Source organism: Capsicum annuum, chromosome 4, assembly GCF_002878395.1.
Source record: "Capsicum annuum cultivar UCD-10X-F1 chromosome 4, UCD10Xv1.1, whole genome shotgun sequence".
NCBI classification, from domain to species: Eukaryota; Viridiplantae; Streptophyta; class Magnoliopsida; order Solanales; family Solanaceae; genus Capsicum; species Capsicum annuum.
In genome coordinates, this window is record NC_061114.1 from 107627966 (window position 1) to 107641901 (window position 13936).

Sequence of the window (13936 nt, forward strand, 5' to 3'; positions counted from 1 at the left end):
ATTTAGACTTTAGTATTTTCAGTTTTGTTTTGGTACTTTGATACCACCTTATTTTAGAATTGTATTATTCAAGATTGAACCTTACGCCCTCTTTGTTCATGTTTTCGTATTTTATATGTATATTATGTAGTTACAGGTACAGATATCAGTCATGAATTAGCTAGTGATCCTTCGGGGTCATGAGCACTGTGTAGCATTCTGGTTCAGAAAAGTGGGGCATTACACATCAACTCCACAGTCATTCAGTTAGAGGCTTTCAGACACTTTTAGGCAATTATCCAGTTTTTAGTTGATTGTCAGTCTTTACGTTATTACTTTTAGACAATTGTTTTAGATTTAAGAGTTTAGTAATATGTTAGTATTATAAAACATTATGACATATTCTGTTATTCCACATATGTGTATTTTTTATTAGCGGTTTCGTTCAGTGCTCACAGCAGGTATCAACTCATGGGTTAGCTTGTGGTCACTTGTGATAGTAAGCACCATGTGGCATCCTGGGTGTACTCCCGGGGTGTTACAAACTTGGTATCAGATCCTAAGGTTTTAAAGTGTCTAGGGAGTTTGAAAGCCGCGTTGAGTAGAGTCTTGTGCATGGGTGTGAAACGCGCCACACTTATGGACGAGAGACTAGAAGATGTTTTAGGAAAAGTTTCCCTTCTTTCATGTCTCAAATCATGCTATAGAACGGTTCTCTAAAACCCTTAAGTAGATTCTGATCATGCTCTACTCATGTCAACTCTGCCTTACTTTCAAGGTAATAGAACTAGTGAAGCTTAAAGTCCTACCAATAGGGATTTTTCAGACAGTCCTCACAGATACTTATGGGATTGCCGTAGGCTCTAAAGTATCCCATCATTTCTGTTATGTTCCAAAGTTTTAAATATTTCATTCATAATTATGAAAACTCGTGCACTGATCCAAAGTTAGATGTACCCTCAGATTCCTTCTCAGAATCTTATGATAGCAAATAACCCTGAGTTAGAAGCATGAACCTAGGAGTTGAGCAGTAGTAGATGGGGATAGTGTTATCTAAATTCAACATATTTTGAATTTATGGGGCTAGTTGTATGAAAATATAAATCAGTAGGCTTGAAACAGTGTATGAAAGAATTTAAGTTTGGTGATTTAAAATTATATGTTATTGATGTTGGTGTAGTGGTAATTCTCACGGTGTAGGGAAAATATAAGTTTAGAGATGTGATATTTGTAGATTATGATGAAAGTAGTATGGTTCATTAAAGATTTGGGGATATCCATGCTATGTGTTAGAATCTATGTTTTAATCTTTAAAGGTTGAGTTAATAGAAAAAAAAAAAGAGTTGCGAATTCTAGGTTAGTCAATTTTAAGTTGTTACATGATGATCATTGGGTCTATAGAGGGATAAGAGTTGTATCTCAGAAGAAATTACCAGCAAAAACTTTTACATTATCGAGCATAGTCATTTAAGGTGAGTTTACCAATTATACATAGTATTATACCCTAGATTCCAGAGTAAAGCAGTGGGAGTTCAATTTAGAGATGTTGATTAAGTAGTTCCCAGATTTAGAGTGATGACTTTAAGCTAAGGGAGAAATTATAGAACAAGTAACCAAGTCAGGCTCTCAAATCCTAGTAGTGATGCAAGTATGTGTAGAAAAGTAGTAGGAGAAGAATGATGCCCAATCCATTCTTATCTTAGTGCAAGGTTTTCAGTCATCACGATATCTACTCATGCCTTGCGTGTTAGCTCCATGATCATAATTAATGTTCATGCGCATCACTACAAATTTTATACACTTTCAGTCCCTAGTATAAAAAGTTCTGGTTTACTCAGTAGTAAGAACCATGTTCCACAAATTTATGAACTCCAAAATCAGGTCATGCAGCTCTTGACTCAAGTACTCATTCTTTACAGTATGTTCAGTTCCAGTACTCAGGCTATACTCTCAATGATTAGCGAAATTCAAATTTTTGTTATGTATATCCTCAGATTTGATTTATTGATGAATTCATGTCGTTGACACTCTATTCCCTGGGCATTAATTTCAGATTCCAGATATTCAGTCATAATTCAGTTCGTAAGAGTCTTGTCCATCATCTTATTCTTTCCTTAGTATTTCAACCCGACCAGTATCATTTGGGGGACGAACTATTCCAAGGGGGAGATATTGCAACACTTTTGAGTTTTCATATACTAAATCTCTTAACTTTTCTTCATGAAACTAAATCCATCCTGAGGCAGTGGTTACTCATAAGTTGACTCTCTCATTTCTATCTCAGTCATATACTCACCTTCATGTCATTGCATGCATTAACAAATCAGTTCAGTCAGTCACTATGTTACAAACTCAGTCATGTAATCATGTTTACAGTTATGCATGTTAAGTATTTAATCTCAGTTCCTTCCGTACTCTCATCTTAATCAGTCTTATTTGAGGATGAATGTTCCCAAGAGGGAGATATTATAATACCCCATACTTTTCTTAGCTCAGTTCAACTTTTAGTACATGCACAAGAGGCTTAGAACCTGAAAATATAGCTAAGTGTTGGAGACTTAGTTTTATTTTTGGCCTCTTAACTTTGAAGAATTTTAAATTGGCCTTCCCAACTCCGAGATGTATGTTTTTGAGTTAATTCATGTTCAAGGGTGTAAGTAGCATATCTCGGGTGAGTTTTAGATTTTTTGGATAAGGTTTGGACCATGTTTGGATTTCCAAAATAGCATCTCACCGTAATTACACTGCGTTGCGGTGGCTATAGTGGTAGAAGCCTTGGAGTATCGAGTGAGAGCCCAAACAGCGTTCCAGTTGTGAATTTTAATTTTCAGGGCAATTTAGTCTTTTTTCACCACCTCTAAATTGAGAAAACACGGGATAAAACAGCTGAAAGGGGCATATTTTTTCCATATTCCCCAATTTCATTCAATAAGAAACCCTAAAATCTCTAATTATTCATCAAGCTAAACCTTTTCTCGATCCAAGAAAGTTGAAAAAAAGGGGATTCTAAGCCAAGAACATTCAAGCTTGTGATATTCTTCAAGATTTAACCCTTAGAGATATGTTAGATGTTAAGCCATGGGCCCTTTTCTCTCATGGAGTCCAAGAATCCATCTTTTATGTTTTAAATTATGAAATTACATATTTATAATGATTTATCTCTATGAAATTTTTATGAATTTCGATTATACGTGATGTTTTACAATCTATTTTCATTAAAACAGTTCCTTACACGTTTGAAGCATGGAATTTCATTGTTAAATCCCTAAGTATGGTTTTTAGTATTGTAATTATGCTATTCCCACATGTTTCACTCATTTCTATGCTCAAGTCCATGAATTTCTCACCATTTGAATTTCAAGTTAAGATCATAAATTGTTTCAAATGTAGTGCATTATAGAATATTTTTAAATATGGTTGTTTTTATATCATGTTCATGAGAATTTAGAATAAATCCTCAGTTTATGATCTTGTCATGTGATCGTGCTATCTCATTGTGTTTAAAGGTATTCCCGTGTTTAAATTCATGTCTCCCACGTGTTTGATGTAATGCTTAAGTGAATAATTATGAACAATGATTTCCCTTCCATGGTTTCAAAGCTTTCATGTGTCCCTATTGTTATAGTGGTCGAGTCTTGGGGGTTATGAATACCTAAAATTTAGCTGTTTACCTAGTTTTTAGTATCTACAAATGATTTTATTTATACCATGAGCAATATCATTCAGGTAGTCAATACAATCAGTTGTGGGTTCAGTTAAGCTTAGTTCCATCCATTAATCAGTGTCAGTTCAGTTGAGAGTAGGATTCAACACCGAACGAACCTAGGGGTGGGGGCTTACCCATCAGTTAGGACTGGGTCCTTAGAAGAAATTCTTAAGTTCCAAAACTACGTAGAAAGCATTGGTTATGAGATGTCACCCGTCAATTTAGGACTAACACTCTCAGGGATCACTCATAAATTTAGGACTAATCTTAGGGGTCACCCGCCAGATTAGGACTAACTCCCCAACCATTGTTAGTATTCGTGGCACGATACTAGCACCATTCTAACTAGGGTCACAGATTGGACCCCGATCAACTCAGCTTTGGGGCATGTCGATTAGATGATACCACCCACAGTCTCAGTATAGTATTTAGTGTCTATTCAGTTCAGGTTTTCTTGACTAAGTGTACAGAATTTTAGATATTCAGTTTAACAGTTTTCAGTCTTTCAAATTACGGATTTTCTCAGTACCATAACAGATATCCACTTAGTCTTACATTCTCAGATATTATAGTTTCCACACATTCATGCTCAGTGATCTCATGTGGTTTTAATAGTCCTTACCTTATAAGCATAGTACTCCACAGTTTCAGTTTCAATATTCATTTTAGAAGTTAGTTTAGTTTTGCTTGACCATTAGAGTTTAACAGTTATTCAATTATCAGATTCCAGTATTTCAGTTTACAAACTATTTTAGAATTATGTTATATGCTTAGTCATGCATTCTCCGATTTTATAGCATTCACACATGCATATCCAGTTATCTCATGTTATTCATTTAGTTAGTTGTTATTCACACACATGAGCCCATGTATATTAGCCTTACCTCATCTCGCATACTAGTACATTCAAAGTACTAACCACATACTCGTTTCTTGTGCTATGATATATCATATCATAGGTTCAAACGCTCAGGTTCCCAACCACAATTAGACATTCCAGCACATCAGCAGCAGTAGTAGTGGTGAGTTCTCATATTTTGAGGGCTGATTATATTTATTTTAATACCTTAGTCCAGTAGTTAGTTGGAGTTAGTTGGGGACATGTCCCATCAACTCCACAATCATTCAGTTAGAGGCTTTTAGACACTTTTCGACAGTTATCCAGTTTTCAGTTGATTGTCAGTCTTTACGTCATTACTTTCAGACAGCCCTTTTAGATTTAAGAGTTCAGTAATGGCTTAGTATTATAAAGCCTTATGGCATATTCAGTTATTCCACATATGTGTATCTTTTAATAGCAGTTTCATTCAGTGCTCACAACAGGCACTAGCTCATGGGTTAGCTTGTGGTCACTTGTAACTATAAGCACCGTGTCGTGTCCAGGGTGTACTCCTGGGGTGTTACATATATATATATACACACACACACACATTGAATTTCATTATACTAGGTTAGAAAATTAAGCACTCATAGATCTAGAAATACAACCGCTCACGGATCTAGACATGCAACCGAATTAAGTTAGATTAGTATCAATCATATTTATAGAAGTATTTCCTTAATAGAGTCCTATTTTAGGAATATTATTCTATTCTATTTTGGTAGTATTTTTCTAATTAATCAGTACAAAGAAAAATATTAATTGATTCTCGTTCAATATATTTCAGGATTTCTATATATTTCTGGAGTCTAGTTAATATAATAAAAATAATTAAATAATAAATTAAAAAAATAATGAAAAGACAGTTTTGTCTAAAGGAGAATCTTTTAATAAAGGACAAAAAGTACAAATCACTTTTCTAAGGGTCTTCACACTTTTACTATATTATAGATTATAGATCTAAAGGTGATTTGAACTTTTTGTCCTTCATTAAAAGATTCCCCTTTAGACAAAACTGTCTTTTCACTATTATTTTCAATTTATTATTCATTAATTTTTATTATATTAACTATACTCCTAGAATATATGAGACTCTTAAAATTTATGGAAGGAGAATCAATGAATATTTTTCTTTGTACTGATCAATTAGAGAAATACTCCTAAAATAGGATAGAAAAATACTCTTAAAATAAGAATTTATTAAGAAAATACTTCTATAAATATTGAGATTCATCTTAAACTAGAGAAGAAACTCGTTTACTTATTGTGAAAATATGATTGATGCTCATCTAACTTGATTCGGTTGCATGTCTAGATTGATGGATGCTTAATTTTTTAACCCTCAAATTCATCACTTTTTTTGTCAACATAATAAAATTCAATGTGTGTGTGTGTATACATACATACATACATATACATACATATATATATATATATATATCTTCTCTTTTCCCATTCAAGTCAATTTTAGTATCAAAATTTTTCCTTAGACAAGAATTATTTTCATCAAAATTGAAGCTTTGTGATCACTATTGTATTATTTTGTTGTAGTTTACAGGTCATAAACAAATTTATAGGTGGTAGATGAATGTCGGTCGACTTTGAGAAATTTTTTTAGGTAAATGTTACGTTTAATTGAATTGTTTTTATATCTCTCTTTAGACAATTTTTTTTGTGTAAAGGTAAAGTTTTATTGTATTATTTTGATATCTTTATTGTCGTATTATTTTATTATAGTTTACAGGTGGTAGATGAGTGTCAGACGACTTTAAGAAAATTTATGTGTAAAAGTTAAATTTAATTATATTATTTTGATGTCTCTATCATCATATTATTTTATTGCAGTTTACAGGTGGTAAATGAATGTCGATCGGCTTTGAGAAATTTTTTTGGTAAAGGTTAGGTTTAGTTAAATAAATTCTCCAAAAGATGTTGAATTTAATTATTGTATTCATCTTTATTATTTAAACAAATATCATATTTAGTGTAACATTTGAATTCAATGATATGAGGTACACGCGCGAAGCGCAAACACCTAAACTAATATATATATATATATATATATATATAACCAAGTTATAAATGTACGTACCTTCTGGGCGGCTTTATGTATTGAAAAATAAGGCACTTGCCTTAGACCCTCAAACTTGAGGGCCCTAATTTTTTAAGCAATAATAAAATCATTATAAGTATATTTTTAATAAAAAAACGGCATTGTCCATTTCAATCATTAGTGTAAGGCTATAAGATTTTAAAGTCTTCTTTATTATTATAAGCTACAAACTTCATATCAAGTCAAAATTAGACAAGTAAAATTGAAACGGAGGATGCTTTTCTATATTATAGAAAAGAGGGTTTTGACATGGCAGCTTAATGATATAATAAATTTGTCTAAGGATAATTCAGTCATTTTATTTTCAAATTTGATAATCACCTGCTAAAAGTACACACGTGTAGCCATTGAAAAATTTGGATCAGATACGTGGCATTTTCCAAGTTCTTTTCTTAATCAAATCAGAAGAAGAACTTAGAAAAGTTAACATTTTTGTTCTCAAAAACTCTTTCCAACTCCTTCATTAACACTTCTCTATTTAAATTTAAAAAAAATTCAACTGTCGATTCTCTCTGTCAATCAGGTATGTTTACATGATTGCTAATGTTTTCATGCCAAATTATAGCAGCTGAACAAAATACCCAAAAAATTATGATTTAAATTGAAGAAAGAGAAGATGCAAATTTCATAAATTGATTTAAATTAGTATTTTAATTGGGGCTTTCCCCCTTCTAATAGTAGAGAAATGAAAATTTCTTACATGGGATTTTGTTTGAGTTTTGTTGAGTCTCATGCAAGAACAGGACTTAGTTTGATTAGACCTTACAAAACTATCTACAAAATATTGATTGTAAGGAATGCTGAAAATTTGTGTTTTTTGTGCCGTTTGTGTGATTTTCAACTCGTTTGCTCTATTAGTTTTTTGATGCTAGGTTTCTTAAGGTTTTTTCCTTGAAAATTTGAGGTGGGGTAGTGAGATTTTTGTTTGGAAGTTACTGATTTAGGTGTTATTTCTGAAAAAGACTGTAATAGGATTGGTGATAAATACAACAAAGATGTGATATTTTATGGGATTTTGAAGAGGGAGGTTGAAAGATCTTTTGTTGTATTGCTATTTCTTGAATGTTTTGATTGAAATTTTGGAGTCCAAGTGAACTATTGTAACGACCCGGGACTACCCCCCAGTCGTCACACGGTGCCTACGATCCCGAAGGACCATAAGCTAACCCATGAATGATATTTGTTGTGAGCACTGAACAATAATACTGAAATAATTATGGAATAATAGGCTCAAATTCCATAAGGTTCAAAACATCTAAAATACTGGTAATGAATAATAACATCTGAATCTGAAATATTGTCTGAAAAATCAAGTCTGAAAAGCCTCTAACTAAAACTGTCTGAAAGTGGAGTTAATGGGACAATCCACCAACTAACTCCATCTACTAAAATATTGCTAAGCTGAAGTACTGAAATAAAAGCATATCCTCGATAGATGAGAACTCACTGCTAAATCTACTACTGCCGGTGGAATCTAGCTAAGTGCGATCAGGAACTTGAGCGTTCGAACCTATGATATGAAACATCATAGTGCAAGAAATGGGTATGCGACCAGTACGTGGGAATGTACTGGTATGCTAAATTATGTAAGGCTAAATTCATGTGTTAATATGCATGAACAATAACTAACTGAATGATATGCAAGAGCTGGATTAGCATACATGGAGGATTTATAACTACTGAACATACTGTGTATATTGTGACTAAGTATATTGGAAATGAATCTGATAACTAATAACTGAATATATTGGTAATCTGAGATCACTGATAATCTGAATTACTGATAATCGAGTAGACCTTGTTGTTGTGAGAATTCTTAATTTATGAGTTGTAGGGAGGGATTTATGTCACCACAAACAGAGACTAAAGAAAGTGTTGGATTCAAAGTTGGTGTTAAAGAGTACAAATTGACTTATTATACTCCTGAGTACCAAACCAAGGATGCTGATATATTGGCAGCATTCTGAGTAACTCCTCAACCAGGAGTTCCACCTGAAGAAGCAGGGGCCGCGGTAGCTGCCAAATTTTTTACTGGTACATGGACAACTGTATGGACCGATGGACTTACTAGTCTTAATCGTTACAAAGGGAGATGCTACCGCATCGAGCGTGTTGTTGGAGAAAAATATCAATATATTGCTTATGTAGCTTAACCTTTAGACCTTTTTGAAGAAGGTTCCATTACCAACATGTTTACTTCCATTGTAGGTTATGTATTTCGGTTCAAGGCCCTACACGTTCTACGTCTGGAAGATCTGTGAGTCCCTCTTGCTTATATTAAAACTTTTCAGGGTCCGCCTCATGGGATCCAAGTTTAAAGAGATAAATTGAACAAGTACGGTCGTCCCCTGTTGGGATGTACTATTAAACCTAAATTGGGGTTATCTGCTAAAAACTACAGCAGAGCTATTTATGAATGTCTTCACAGCGGACTTGATTTTACCAAAGATGATGAGAACATGAACTCACAACCCTTTATGCATTGGAGAGATTGTTTCTTATTTTGTGCTGAAGCACTTTGTAAAGCACATACTGAAACAGGTGAAATCAAAGGGCATTACTTGAATGCTACTACATGTACATGTAAAGAAATGATCAAAAGAGATGTATTTGCTAGAGAATTGGGCGTTTCTATCATAATGCATGACTAGTTAACGGGGGGATTCACCGAAAATACTAGCTTGGATCATTATTTTGAGATAATGGTCTACTTCTTCACATCCACCATGCAATGAATGCAGTTACTGATAGACAGAAGAATAATGGTATGCATTTCCGTGTATTAGCAAAAACGTTACATATGTCTGGTGGAGATCATATTCACTCTGGTACCGTAGTAGGTAAACTTGAATGTGAAAAATACATAACTTTGGGCTTTGTTGATTTATTGCGTAATGATTTTGTTGAACAAAATTGAAGTTGCGGTATTTATTTCACTCAAGATTGGGTTTCTTTACCAGGTGTTCTACCTGTGGCTTCGAGAAGTATTCGTGTTTGGCATATGCCTGCTCTGAACGAGATCTTTTGGGATGATTCTGTACTATAGTTTGGTGGAGAAACTTTAGGACATCCTTGGGCTAATGCTCCAGGTGCCGTAGCTAATCGAGTAGCTCTAAAAGCATGTGTAAAATCTCATAATGAAGGACATGATCTTGCTCGGGAAGGTAATGAGATTATTCGCAAGGCTTCCAAATCGAGCCCGGAACTAGCTGCTGCTTGTGAGGTATGGAAAGAGATCATATTTAATTTTGCAGCAGTGGAAATTTTGGATAAGTAAAAATAGTAGACATTAGCAGATAAATTAGTAGAAAATAACGAAGGATGAGGAGAAATAACTCAAGTAATTATCCTTCGTTCTCTTAATTCAATTATAATTAAATTCGGCCTAATCTTTTACTAAAAGGATTGAGCCAAATACAACAAAAATTCTATTACATATATTTTGACTAAGTATATACTTACCTAGATATACAAGATTTAAAATACAAAATCTAGAAAACTAAATAAAAATCTAAGATTCAAATCTTTCTATTGTTGTCTTGAATCCATAATAAATCCCATGGATTCTTAGGATTGGTATATTATTTTCTATCCTGTAGTTTGTAGTTTCCCTGAATCAAGCTAAGTAGCACAACACTTTCTACCCATCCTGTATATTGTCCCCTTTGTTCCGTTTCATGTTGAAATGGAAGCTTAATTTATTACTTATTATTTTATTATATTTTAGATTAGTTAGTGATTAGATATTAGTATTAGATGAGATATTAAGAATTTTTTTTTGATTTCTTTATAGGAGTATAGGAGAGGACAAATCTTTTTTTTTTCTATGCGAATTTGACACGACATAGGAGAAGCTGAACTAAGTTCTATTCTAAAGATTAAGACTGAAACTGAAACTGTGGGAGGTGATCATCTAGCTGACATGCCTCAATCTAGACTAATAGGGGTCCAATCTCTAACACCAATTGGAAGGGTATCAGTACCGTGCCACGGGTACTAACATTGGCTGTGAGTTAACCCTAACTAACAGGAAGAAATTTTGTCAACCCTCACTAATAGGAAAAATCATGAGAGATGTGTCAACCCTTATCTAGCAGGAAGTCATCTCAACCTATGCTGGCTACGTAGTTCTGTAACTTAGGGATTGGTACTAAAGGTTAAACCCTACACTAACAGGAATGCCTCCATCCCTGGGTTCTCTCAATGCTAAATCCTACTCCCAACTGAAAAACACTGAACTTATTATACTGAACTGGAATGGGATGATACATAGTTTACTGAGTTTTTCTAAGTTCAATAACTGACAGAGTTCTACTGAGTTTTGTAATGGACTAAGGGTACTATTGATCATGACATGAATGATACTATTTTGTAACTAACATTGGCTCTAGGTAGACAGCTAAATTGTCGGGAATTAAATACCCCTTGGACTCAATAGCATAAAGAGTAAAGCAAAGCATTTTATTGAATAACATAACAATGTTCACTTAATCATAATTCCTTCATAGAGACATTTCATCAAAAACTTGTAATGCATTAACTTGTACATGAATGGGTAATACATGTTAGCATGCTATAATGGCATTATTTCATTCTCATAAACAACTATTCAAACACATGGGAAGCATGCTTGGTTCATTAAATCATAAACACTTAGGGTTAAATGGCTACAACAATCAACTTGCAAATTAAAGGATTTATCATGAATACCACGTAATTTAACACATACTGGAATCAATTCTTGGAATATGTAATCTAAATCATGGATTAAAAATTAAACAACATCATGAACATGAATTCAATCTAATTTAAATATGGAAATCATCAATCATAAATCTTGTATTTTGAAACGGGATTCTTGGGCTCCATGAAAGGTAAGAATCCATGAATGAACATCTAATATACCTGGAAATCTAAATTCTTGAAGTTCTTGAAGACTCTTGGAGGGATTCTTGAGAATTGACCTTGATTCTTGAACTAGGGTTTTTTTTTGCCTTTTGAAAGAGAAATACCTTTTATACCTTTTGATTAATAAAGGGTTTTACATGTTTTTAGGGGTTAAATACCACATCTGGGCAGAATAAAATCATGGGAAAAAATTATTTTAACCCTGGGTGAAACTTTAATTTTTCGTAAAATTTTCCCGATCTGTCCCCTGGCGTGAGGTGGTGCTATCACATTGTGTCACTGGAAAATGACGACTGGGAAATTGCATAATGGCACGACACGGTACAATTGTGTTGCCACTTTGATTGTGAACTGGAACTGCACCGTAATGTGGTGTAATTGTGTTGGTACACTGGAAATTGACATTTGCTATTTTGACACACTCCGCGATGTGCTACGGGCCTGAATGACGATGTTTAACGACTGAAACATAAAATCGCCATAACTTCTTACCCGGTTATCTGATTTAGGCAAATTTTATATCATTGGAAAGCTAATTGAATTTCCTACTCGATGAAAAGTCAAAATCTTGAAAATTCTACATGTATAAAAGTGTATTCATCTTTAAAGTAAGTCTTTGACATTTTTGGGACAAATTTAAGTTGGGTAAAAGTACAGGGTGTTACAACTATTGACAGTGGTACGTATATATTTTTAAGTTAGACGGCATATCACGTGTCCTCATCCTAAAAAAATTAACTCACTTGCTCTTAGCAATTTATCTCTGGCCTGCCAGCAAAATATTCTATGGCTGGAGTTAGAAGTGAGTTTTGCCCACTTCTATTTCTTGATTCTCATCCTAAGGAAATGTTCCATGAACACATTGGTTTTGGTTCTCCAATAAATAGATTTGGGAAAATTCTCGCTTACAACTCCGACCATATAGCATTTCGCCGGCAGGTCGAAGGAGAAATTGCTAATGAAAATAGGTTAATTTTTGTAGAATGAGGATATGTGGTGCGCACCATTTAACTGAAGGATATATACGTACCATTTTTAGTAACTCGAGCCTTCGAGGTATATACATATCCAAATTAGACGACAAAGATACAAATAATTCAAAAATATAACGAAGGATATTTACATTAGCCGTCAATTCTTATCCCCTCTCCTTTCTTTGTAGTTGCAGTTTTTATGTGAGAATCCTCTATTTGTGCTATTGTATAGTCTTCCATCTAGTAGGTAACATTTTTGTTGTTTTTTGGAAAAGATTTTAATAAAATTTGTGGTAAATATAACAAAGATTTGATATTTTGTGGGATTTTGAAAAGGGAGGTTGAATGTTCTTTTGCTGTATTGCTATTTCTTGAATATTTTGATTGAAATTTTGAAGTTGAGGTTAGTGAGATTGTTGTAGAGATATTTGTAATTTATCTATCTGAGGTATTCTTTAGGAAAATTGGATTGCTTTGGCGGTAACTGAAGCGAAGACTTGACCTTTTATAGGATTTTCAACTCTATTCGTTCTTATAGGTGTTTGATGCTACTGTTTCTTGAGGTTTTTCCTTGAAAATTGAAGTGAAGTCAACGAGAAATAAATTGTTGATTTTTCTTGATATGGCATAGCAGTGAAAGATCAACATTTTAGTTAACACTTTTTAGCATTTTAATGCAGGTAATACAGTGCCACTGTATTACACAAATAGATTTTACATCTATCTTGGTCACCAGAAAATTAACAACACGGCCATTCTTTGTGATGGGCCATTTATATAAGCTATATTTTCCTAAAACTACTCAGCTGTCACTTTTTGATTTTTGAGATTTCAATCACATGAACTTTTGTTTAGTGTTTGTTTGACCTTAGACTTCAATTCTTATCTCCTCTTCTTTTTTTGCAGTTGCAGTTTTTGAATGCGAACTTCTGTTTGTGCTGTTGTACAATCTTCCATTTAGTAGGTAATGTTTTCGTTGTTTTTTGGAAAAGACTGTAATAGGATTTGTGGTAAATATAGCAAGATGTGATCTTCTGTTGGATTTTGAATAGGGAGGTTGAATTTCTTTTGCTATATTGCTATTTCTTGAATGTTTTTGTTGAAATTTTGGAGTTGAGGTTAGTGATATTGTTGTAGTGAAGTTTGTGATTTAGCTATTTAAAGTGTTCTTCAGGTCAATGTGTTTATGAAATAAAAAAGTGGTATAAGTAGTAATATTCAAGATAAAATTAGAAGACTCATGAAAGGTAAAGAAAAAGGCGTATTGTGATAAGAAGAAAAATCAGAATAGGCATGACTACACTACTTTAAAACTTCACTGAAAGCAACAAAGAAACCAAGAATGGCATAACCAACACAAGATATTGTGCAATGTC

The 13936-nt window shown here is 33.5% G+C and overlaps 1 pseudogene; it reads left to right on the forward strand.

Moving 5' to 3' along the window:
* Window positions 1-8470: 8470 nt before the first annotated feature.
* On the forward strand, window positions 8471-9955 carry LOC124898174 (annotated as a pseudogene).
* The last annotated feature ends 3981 nt before the right edge of the window (window positions 9956-13936 follow it).